Source organism: Macrotis lagotis, chromosome 1 (assembly GCF_037893015.1).
Source record: "Macrotis lagotis isolate mMagLag1 chromosome 1, bilby.v1.9.chrom.fasta, whole genome shotgun sequence".
Taxonomy (NCBI): Eukaryota; Metazoa; Chordata; class Mammalia; order Peramelemorphia; family Peramelidae; genus Macrotis; species Macrotis lagotis.
In genome coordinates, this window is record NC_133658.1 from 508,603,458 (window position 1) to 508,615,141 (window position 11,684).

Below are 11,684 nucleotides of genomic sequence, written 5' to 3' on the forward strand. Positions count from 1 at the left end.
GGGAAGAATGTTATACAAATATCAATTTTGGCTTTTATCATGAACAAATAAATTCCTTCTGACAGCTTTTGAGTACTTTGATCAAAATTCAAGATTAGTTGAAACTTAGATTTTTTTCTTCTGATATGTTAGAATGTACTTTAGAATTAACATTATGAAAATTTAACATTATTAGAGTCACATAGAAACATTTATTGAATTATGTGTATCATTGACATTTAAAAATAGGTTGAAAATAATGCTCACAGATTTAAGTGTAGGAGGATGAGCAGAAATCCTAGTCAAAAACTATTTGCTGATCACTTTCCTTGTACAGAATGTTGTATTATCTGATGTTACTTCCAAATTAAGGTATCATATAGTTGTCTGATTAATTAATGATTCTTCTTTGCCTGAAGAAAGTCCAAAAAGAGGGAAACCCCACCTACTCTTTTTATTCTTTACTGTTCCTACCAGCTAAGAGAATGACTTCTCACAGAATTATAGAATTTAAGAATTGGAATGGATCTTGGAGTCATTCCTCTGATATTCCCATTACTCTGCTCTATGCCTTTTTCACTTTATATTTGTAGTGATGTAGTAGCCTGCTGAGGAGTCAGCCTTTGTCAGCCCTCTACTTCAGGTCATCCTCTATTCAATTGCCAGAGTGATTTTCCTAAAGTGAAGCTCTGACCATATTATTCCTTTGTTTAATAAATCCCAGTGTCTCCTTATTGCCTTCAGGTTCATTTACAAAATCTAACCTCAATTTCCCAACCTTTTCAATCTTACACATGCTCTTCATTTCACTGACCTTGGCCTTCAGGAGGTTCCCTGAACAGGACACTCCATATCCAGGCTACACCTACTTTCCTAGGCTGTCCCTTGTGCCAAGGATGCTCATCTCCACCTACTGACCTCCCTGGCTTCCTGTAAGTCCCAAATAAAGTCTCACTGTTTACAGGAAGCTTTTTCTAACCCATGTTAATGTTGCTGCCTTCTTTTATTTCCTGTTTATAGCTTGTTCCCCCCCCCCCCCCCATATTAAATTGTGAGCTCCTTCAGGGAAGGGACTACCTTTTACCTTTTTTTGCCTTTAGAATTATTCCGGGCACAAAGAAGTCCTTAATAGATACTTGTTACTGATCAATTAATCCCTTTGGACCTCAGTTTCCTCAACTGCAAAATGAAAGTTTTTGAATTAGATGTCCCTTCCCAAAAATCTATGATCCTGAGGAGCAAGTAAAATTTGATTCTTTCACCCATTGCTCCTAGTTCTATTTTCACTGGATATAAGCTAACAGTCTTCATTTTTTCCTACATAACCTGTCCCCTTCCCTATATGTCTCCCTGGATTAAGTGACCAAATTTGATTGATTCTATTTTGATAGTAGTAAACACTGGATTTGGAATCAGTACTTAATTTTGCATCCTAGTTCTGCTACATTGTGTCAGTGGAGAGGGGAAGAGTGAAAGCGTATCTAGTATCTGCAATTCTAGGACTTGTTTAAGAGCTAGAGTGGGTCAAATGAAGGTTTGTCTGGAATAGTGATTTTACAGGAGCATGGACAGTAAGTACCTAAGACTGTACAGAAATTACTTGAGGCCCAACCTCTCCTAATCCCCAATTCATCAAATATTCACAAAGGGAACAATGGTGAAAAGCTATAATGGTGGAAGCTTTGCCAAGTTGATTGAGTGAGTGCTCATGACTAAGTATAGTTGCTCTTCATATTTGCATCAATTAAAGTAAGCAGAACAAAAGGGAAAAAAGGAAAGAAATTGTCAAGGGGCCTATTTCAGAAAAGTAAAATGATCTACTGAAGAAATAAATAGAAAAAAAAATCCTAGTATAATGAATAAACATGGAGTTAAAAAATTCTCCAGAAGGAAAGAACAAGAATATACAGAGGCAAAACCGGATCACCACAAGAACTTTCATAGTAGTCAATAACTAATGTATGGCATTTAAAAGCTTTACCAAGCACTTTACATAGATTATCACATTTGAGCCTTACAACTGTCCTGTGAAATAGTAGCACAGGTTTTATTCTATTTTACTGTTGGAAGAAACAGACCTAAACTAAGTAGTATAAAATCACAGCAGTCACATTTTGGGTGTAGGATTCAGGACTAAGCAAGGTAAGTCTAACATTCCACTACACCAATCCACTTCTCAATAAGATAAATGACAGAAAATCTGATACTTTAAAAGATAGATTTAAATCTAGTGAAAGCTACCCCCAAACAAAATAATTGACATAGTTCTAGAAATATTAGTCATAAGTATTAAGGCCAAAAAGAAAGCCAATGAATAAAGTATAAATACATGAAAGGGGAAACAGTTCTATTTGCAGATAATTTCTTGTACTTGGGAAAACAAGAGGTAACCTAATAGCTTCAAAAAAGCCAAATCCAGAAATATTTCTAGAGTATTCACCAAAACCAGGAAAAGATAAGAATCCAAGATAACTTTAAAATGAATATGACTTAATCAGGTTACACAAGAATGTAACTACAAAGCACTTTATAGAAATTGAGAATTTTGTTGGACCATTATAAAGACTAGATTTTGTACTGTATGATCGGATTACCTAGAAGATCTAGAATTGGTTAAGAAATGATCTGGAACTAAAGACTTAAAATCTCAAGGGACATGGTGAGAAAACATGAAATGAAGGAAAACTGGGAAATATTTTGGTAAGAAATTTTGGCCTGGGGTGGGTAGGTGGTGCAGTGGATAGAGCACCGGCCCTGGAGTCAGGAGTACCTGAGTTCAAATGCTGCCTCAGACATAATATTACCTAGCTGTGTGGCCTTGGGCAAGCCACTTAACCCCATTGCCTTGCAAAAACTAAAGGAAAAAAAATTCAGCCTAATGTAATGAATGACAGGAACTGATGCTGAGTGAAGGGAGTAGAACCAAGAGAACATTGTTCCCATTAACAACATTGTGAGTTGATGAATCTTGATGGATTCACCTCCTCTCAGCAGTTCAGAGAGCTAGGACCACCCTAGGAGACCAACTGGACAATGCTATCCCCATCCAGAGGAAGGGGAACCCCCCCCCCCCCCAAACCCTACAGAATCTGAATGAACTTCGTTTACTTTTAAAAAAATTTCTCTTAGAAATTTGGAACTATGCCCAAAGGGCAACAAAAATGTGCATACCCTTAGATCCAGCAGTACAATTACTATACCCTGAAGAGATTATGAAGAAGGGTAAAAACATCACTTGTACAAAAATATTCAAAGCAGCCCTCTGTGGTGGCAAAGAATTGGAAATCAAGTAAATGACCTTCAATTGGGGAATGGCTTAGCACTATTGTTCTATTAGAAATCAGGAGGGATGGAAATTCAGAGAAGCCTGGAGGGATTTGCATGAGCTGATGCTGAGTGAGATGAGCAGAACCAGAAAAACACCACCCTAACAGCAACACAGGGGCAATGATCAATCTTGATGGACTCATTCACCATTAGTGCAACAATCAGACACAATTTGGGGCTGTCAGCAATGGAGAATACTATCTGTATCCAGTGAAACAACTGTGGAGTTTGAACAAAGACCAAGGACTATTACCTTAAATTTACAAAAAAACCCTGATATCTCATTGTCTTATACTTTATGTTTCTTCCTTAAAGATATAATTTCTCATTCAGTTTGGATCAATGTATACCATGGAAACAATGTAAAGACTGGCAAATTGCTTTCTGTAGGGGGGTGGGGGGAGGGATGTAAGATTAAGGGAAAAATTGTAAAACTCAAAATCTTTAAAAATTAAAAAAAAATTATTAGTATTTACTATCTCATGGTTTTCTTTTCCCTTTCTCCTAATTCCTCATACCAAAAATGACTAGTCTGTAAGCATGTAAAATTCAAATGTGTATGTACAATATTCACTTGACTGTCCTCTGCTGAAGGGAAGGGGGTGATGGGGAAAGGAAGGTGGAAGAAAATTTTGCAATTTAAAAATATGCATATGCATGTGGGCGAATATTGAAAAGCTTTCATAACATGTAACTGGAAAAATAAAATTATCAATTGGAAAAAAAAGCTTAGGCCTATACATTATACCACACAACAATAAGCTCAAAATGACTATCTTAATAGTATAGGTAATTTTTTTAAGAAGAGTACCTTTCAGAATCATTGTAGGGGTATATTTTTTGTCTTCATTTTAAACTATGACCTCTATCCAGAGGAGAGACACTTTATAACAGTTAAAAAAAAAAAAGGAAAAAACAGTTCAGCAAAATACATCAAATTGATGGTATATAGAATATTTCCCCCAGTTTTTGTGAGGGAGTGTGGGGTTAAATGACTTGTGTAAGATCACATAGGTAGTAGTATCAAGTGTCTTGAGGTCAAATTTGAATTCAGAGCTTCTTGAGTACTGGTCTGGTGCTCTATCTTCTGCACCATCTCGCTGCCCCTATGGTATAGAATTATTAAAAGGAGTCACAAAAGATTTTTGGCAACTTTAAAATCTTTTTGTATGAACAAAGTCAATGAAATAGAAAGTGCAGACAGAGTAGGAAAATATTTGCATCAAGTATCAAGAGAAATATTCTATATGTTGTGGATGCAAATACAAAGAATATATCTCACTGGACCTGGAGTTCAGATCCTGTCTCAAATATTGACTGTGTGTGAACTTGGTGAGTCACTACCTTTCTCAGCCTCAGTGTTTTCATCTATAAAATGGTAATACTAGCACATTTCTCACAGTGTTGATGTGAAGATCAGAGAAGTAAAATTCAAAAGTATGTAGAAGGCAACTCTTAAGGAATAGGGTCTATGAGGCAGGAATGAAGAGGGTCAAGGCAAAAGATGGTATGTGAAGTGCCATGTATTAGGGACACATCTTTTTTCTTAGGTTGTAGAAACTGGGAAGAAACAATATGGGACCTATTCAGGGTCTGAAGACTAACGCTGAGATATCTGACCGGGAAGTTTGAAGTCAATGTTATCTCCCTGGGGCTTATTAGGGACACGTTTCTCCTGATAAGAATGTTAAAAAAAAAAAAAAAAGATGGCGAGGGGAGAGCCCAAGCCCGCGTGGCGGAGGGGAGCCAGCCGCGGCCCGAGCCCGGCGTCTCCGCCCGCCGGCGGCGGGGTGCTGGCGGGGGGCGGCCGGGGCTGCGGGGCGCGGGCTCGGGCGGCCGTGGCTGTCAGAGCCGGAGCCCCAGCCTCGGCCCGCGCCCCGAGAGTCACCGCCGGAGGCCAACCCCCAGGTCACCAACCAGTTTCTTAAACAATTAGGTCTGCGTCCCAACCGGCATGGAACCTGAACGCCTTACTATGGTGCCACGGCCAGTTTGTGCCGTATCGCTTCTCTTTCCAATTGCAGAAAAGTATGAAGTATTCAGAATAGAAGAGGAAGAAAAAATAAAATCACGAGGACAAGACGTCACAGAATCCGTGTATTCCATGAAGCAAACCATCAGTAATGCCCGTGGAACAATTGGGCCGATCCACGCCATTGCTAACAACAAAGACAAAATGAATTTTGAATCTGGATCGACATTGAAAAAGTTCTTGGAAGAATCTCCAAGTATGAGTCCCGAAGAAAGAGCCAGACACCTAGAAAAATATGAAGCTATTCGAGTTAGCCACGAATGGAGTGCCCATGAAGGCCAGAGTCGTCCTCGCCGTCCTCATCCCAGCCTCATTCTAGCCACTGCAGCACGCACGCCTCACCAGGGTGTCACCCCGCGGCCCTGCCCTGGGTCAGACGTACCCATGTAGGTCCAGCACAGGCCACCAGCCCATCTGTCCGCCTCCTTACGCCTGCCGTCTGTGGGGCTTCATTCTGTTGCACCAAGTATACATGAAAAAGTAGATCTGCATTTTATTGCATTAGTTCATGTAGATGGGCATCTCTATGAATTAGGATGCCGTAGAAGTTTGCAAGAAGTTCATGGAACGGGATCCAGAAGAATTGAGATTTAACGCAGTTGCTCTTTCTGCAGCATAGCTTATGCATAGTGAAAGCACCAGTACTGTATTATTTGTAACAAAAATACAATTGCTCCTCCCATACACCAGTACTCACAAATTTTGATATTTTCGTGATGATATTGATGATACTGACCAATAATAGTTTATGTGGATTAAACTTTGAATTAATCTGTAAAAAAAAAGATGGCAACAAGATGAGGCCAAGAAACAGTGGGGGAGCACCGGGAGACTGAGGCAGAAGCCAGAGATTGAGGTAAAAGATTTGAACTATTAATCAGAAATCTCATCCAAATCATGTGTCATGAAAATCCAGAGGGAAGAAGTTAACTAAGCAGAAGAGGATGATCAATTGTGTCAATGTATGCAAAGACATTAAGAAAGAGGGAAAAAATAATGAATTCATATTTGGACACAGCAAATGTAGGATGTCAAAAAATCCAGTTCAAAATGTGTTTAAGGTTAGGAAAGAGGTTAAGGCTAAATAAAATGACCCAAGAAACATCTACATAGAGATGATTATTGAAACCATGGGAAGTCATGAAATCAAGCAAAATAGCATAAAGTTTCTTGACATGAGCCCTGCTGGGATTCAAGAACTAAATGAGAGATTATATTGACTTCTCCCCCCCCTTTTTTTCCACTTTTTTTTGTTCTCATTTTCTACAAATGTTTTCTTACATTAATAAAATATTCTTGTTTACAAGTAAACAAAATACCCCTCCCCCCCATGAATATAGATAGACTTGCTTGGGCGAAAAAAGTAAAGGGGAGAGAAAAAAATTAAAATAAAAAATAATAGTAATAATTGTAGGTATGGCCAGGTGGCGCAATGGACGAAGCACCAGCCATGGAGCCATGAGCACCCAAGTCCATATCCAGCCTCAGAAACCCAACAATCACCCAGCCGTGTGACATACAAGTCACCTGATCCCCACTGCCCTGCAAAAACCAAAAAGGAGAAGAAAAAAAAAAAGACCCAAAATAAAATAAAATAGTAATAATAGTAGAGGTGGCTGGGTGGCAGACAGAGCATTGGCCCTTGAGCCAGGAGCACCTGGGTCCAAATCCGGCCCCAGACACCCAAAGATCACCCTACTATGCAGCCCCAGGCAGGCCACCCAGCCCCACTTGCCCTGCACCCTCCCCCAAATAATAATAACAAAAAAATGTGCTTCAGTCTTTGTTCCAACACCAACAACTCTGTCACTGGTAGATCACATTCTTTATGATAAGTCCATCACAAAAGTTACTTCCATATTTTTCCAACGTTGCCATTGCTGATCGCAACTCCCTCCTTTCTTATTTCTCCACTACCATGTACTCGAGTGGTGCAGCAGACAGATCCCTGGTCCTGGGGCCAAGAAGACCTGAGCCCCCATACCACCCCTTAGGTCCAGAATCCACCTGGCCCTATGGTCCTGGGCAGGCCTTCCAATCCCAGCCCCTTGCAAGAAGTAAAAAAGAAAATGTGTCATATCTGACCACTCTCCCCCCAATGGTCCATCCTCTCCTCCTTTATTCACATCCCCACCCCTTCCCCCTGTCCCCCCTCCTTTCTCCAGATGTCTATACCCCATTGAGTATATTTGCTGTTTCCTCTCCTAGCCATCTCTGATGAGAGGAAAGATTCCCTCACTCCCCCTTGCCTCACCCCTTCCATATCATTGCAAAAAATCTTACTATGTGAGCTATCTTGGCCTATTCCCCCTCTCCTTTTTCTTTCTCCCATTCTATTTCCCTTTTTTTCTATTGACTCCATTTTTACACCATATTTTATCTTCGAGTTCAGCTTTCTCCTGTGCTTCAACTATAAAAGCTCCATCTACCTGCTCTATTAACTGAGATGGTTCATATGAATATTATCAGTATCATTTTTCTATACATGCAGTTCATCCTCATTAAGTCCCTCATATTTCCCCCCTCTCCTCCAATCTCCATGCTTCACCTGAGTCCTGTATCTGAAGATCAAACCTTCTGTTCAGCTCTGGCCATTCCAAAAGGAACTTTTGAAATTCCCCTGGTTCATTGAAAGTCCATCTTTTTCCCTGGAAGAGGACATTCAGCCTTGCTGGGTAGTTCATTCTTGGCTGCATTCTAAGCTCTTTTGCCTTCCGGTATATTGTATTCCAAGCCCTATGAGCTTCCAATGTAGGTGCTGCTAAGTCCTGTGTGATCCTGACTGCAGCTCCACAATATTTGAACTGTGTCCTTCTGGCTGCTTGTAATATTTTCTCTTTGACTTGGGAGTTCTGGAGTTTGGCTATAATATTCCTAGGGGTTGGTTTTTTGGGATCTCTTTCTTTGGGGGATCAGTGGATTCTCTCCATTTCTATTTTGCCCTCTGCTTCTAGAATATCAGGGCAATTTTCCTGTAGTAATTCTTTGAAAATGATGTCAAGGCTCTTTTCCTGATCATGACTTTCAGGCATTCCAAAAAATTTTAAATTATCTTTCCTAAGTCTGTTTTCCATATCAGTTGTTTTTTCAATGAGATATTTCACATTTTCTTCTAATTTTTCATTTTTTTTTTGGTTTTGAAGTATTGATTCCTGATTTCTGGTAAATTCATCAATCTCCCTGAATTCTATTCTTTGTCTGAAGGATTTGTTCTCCTCAGAGAGTTTTCTTATCTCTTTTTCCATCTGGCCAATTTTGCTTTTTAAAGCATTCTTCTCCTCAATAACTTTTTGAACTGTTTTATCTATTTGACCTAAGCTGGTTTTTAGCATGCTATTTTCTTCAGCATTTTTTTGGATTTCCTTGACTAAGCTGCTGACTTCATTTTCATGTTTTTCCTGCATCTCTCTCCTTTCTTTTCCCAGTTTTTCTTTCAACTCCCTCCTTTGATTTTCAAAATCTTTTTTGAGCTCTGTCATAGCCTGAGCCCAATTTCTGTTTTTCTTGGAGTCTTTAGATGCAGGAGCTTGTGCTTCCTCATCTTCAGACTGAGTATTTCGATCCTTCTTGGGCTCATGAGCAAAATATTTCTCAATAGTCTTCCTCTTATTTCTCTGCTTGCTCATTTTCCCAGCCTGAGACTGGTTTTGGGGTGCTTCCTGAACTTTTGGGACACTCCCACAAGGGTCTCAGTGTGTGAGGTTCTGTCCTCCCTCCTGGTCTGTGAATGACCATAAGCGCCCCCCTTTGCCACGGGGCCAAGGTGGGGGGGCCCTGCTGTTCTATGGGGGGGCCTAGACTGGGATCAGGATCTGAATGTGGTCAGAGCCCCAGAGTCCTATCTCTCCCCCCCTTTTTAAATAAACCTCCAAAAATCAATAAATCTTAATTTGAATCCTCTTCCCAGGAGCTAAAAATATGATAGTGGTTTGAGGTGATGGAATGATTGCTCTCTTTTCCATTACTTTCCTACTTACAAATGCATGGAAAAATTTTTCTGTAGGTATAGGACTGAGACAAATAAATAGGTTTTTCACCCTCATCCTTACCCTAAACCAGACCCTATGGGAATAAGTGAGAAGTAGCTGAACAGGACTATCTGCAATCCAAGATAGGGGCTAAAGGAGGGACTGGCCGACCTTCACTTCATAGGTTCAGCTCTCACAGATACCTGGATACACAAGGATAATTTTGTTTCATCATGTAGGATGATGGTACTATACCATGCTAGGAGAATGGGAAATGCTTTAAGTTGGGTAATAAACATTTTTATAGTGCTGGCTAAATTTGGAAAGCATTAATTGAAATAAAAGGAGATAAGCTTGTATGAATGTGTAAAAATGCTTCCAAGAGTACAAAGTGCATGACAAGAGCAAGATAACCCTACAAATATTAATAATAAGAAACACAGCATGTGAAAGAAAAGCAGTTGCTTTAGTCAGAAGAAACGTCTCATTTTCTAAAGAGAAAGGTCTGAAACTTGAGTCCCCTTCTCTTTTCTCTCCCTCTGATTCTCTTAAACAGAAAAGATATAAATCACTTTTTATTAAAAAATATCAAAATTGTATTATACTATAATCAGGATGGTATGGAAACAGACTGCAAATCAATGATTATCAGAGGATTTATTTCTAGGGTTTGAAAATAGAAAAGTTTTTGATTAATGAATAATAAAGTAACATTTTCTTTACAATAAAAACTTTAAAAATAATAAGAAGCTATCATTAACTTAACCTGTCTTAGAAAACTTCCAGGATCTACCCTTACATAGAATGATTGACATGTTTCCAATTATGGTTTTTTTCTTAACTAGCAGGAATAGCATCCTTTATTCTGCATCTTTACACCTTAATTAAACTCAGTTCTTCCTAGCAGCTACTTTTCCTCAGCCAGGTGGCAGTCTAACTCCATTCTTGTCATGCTGCCCCTTACTGCTTTCTTTGTTTTTTTCCCCCTCTACTCCCTTCCTCTGAGAATTGACACTGAGAATGGGGGGGGAAATGAATTTAGAGGCATGTGTCCCACTTAGTCTTCTCATTCCTTCAAAATTCTAGAGATGCCATCTTTATCTCAAAGGGCATATCACATTCCTCCCCTGGCCAGAATTTTTGTAGTTAAGTGCTTTGTGACATCTGTGGAGGGATTCTTGAAATCTGAAAATATGTACCACAAATATCAATAGAAATTAATGTTTGAAAGAGCAAGGAGGATTATCCCAGTGTAACAGGTAATCATGGGGGAGGGACATAAGTTAGTACCCAGTACCAGAATTTGTTACATTTGAATGTGTGCTAGTCTTTTTGTTCCTGTAATTCTAGGTATTAGCACATTAAGCTTGCCTAGGTGGATTTTAAAAGACCCTAAAAGCTTGTACTAATTATACATTTAGAAGTAAAAAAGAGGAAGAGAAGGAGAAAGAAGAGGAACTCAGAAGAACTGAGTTGTAATCCTGTCTCTTCCTTTTACCCATGTTACGTTGGGCAAGTGACTTTTTGGGCTAGATCCCTCCTCTCAGATTCTTTACAGTTCATAATCTGTGTTCATGTCCCTCATTCCCTGAAAATATACATTAAATAAGACATTCATAAGCATTATTATACACACAGATAAACATATAGAAACATGATGCACCACAGATATAATTACAGTAGATGACATAGGTATATAAATAAACACATTTTTTAACATTGACTATCCTGGCCCCCAGCCCTACCTCCCACTGCATGAAACCACCTATGATATATTTCACTCAATTCTTGGGGTTTTGCCAGTACTTTAAAGAGTTTTGTGGGGTCATTTAGACTCTTAGCAGTAGCTCCAGCTTCCAAGGATGGTGTTCCTGGGAGTTCTTTTCACTCCAATTCCATTTAGCCACTAAAAGATTAGTTTTTAGTTTTTTACAAAGCAATATTTACTTTAAAAGATATGATGGGGGGGTGGCTAGGTGGTGCAGTGGATAAAGCACTGGCCCTGGAGTCAGGAGTACCTGGGTTCAAATCCAGCCTCAGACACTTAATAATTACCTAGCTGTGTGGCCTTGGGCAAGGCACTTAACTCCATTTGCCTTGCAAAAAAACCTAAAAAAGATATGATCAGGGCAGCTAGGTGGTGCAGTGGATAGAGCACCAGCCCTGGAATCAGGAGTACCTGAGTTCAAATCCAGCCTCAGACACTTAATAATTGCCTAGCTGTGTGACCTTGGGCAAGTCATTTAACCACATTGCCTTAAATAAATTTAAAAAGTTAAAAAAAGATGATTACAAATATATAAACTTACTTCCCAACAGATGAAAGGCATCATTTTTCCCCCCACTGTGTGCTACCTGAGTCTCTAAGGAGGGGGAAG

The 11,684-nt window shown here is 39.5% G+C and overlaps 1 pseudogene; it reads left to right on the forward strand.

Annotated features, from left to right (window-relative positions):
* Positions 1-5,237: 5,237 nt before the first annotated feature.
* Positions 5,238-6,442, forward strand: LOC141520766 (ubiquitin carboxyl-terminal hydrolase isozyme L3 pseudogene; annotated as a pseudogene).
* Positions 6,443-11,684: the final 5,242 nt, after the last annotated feature.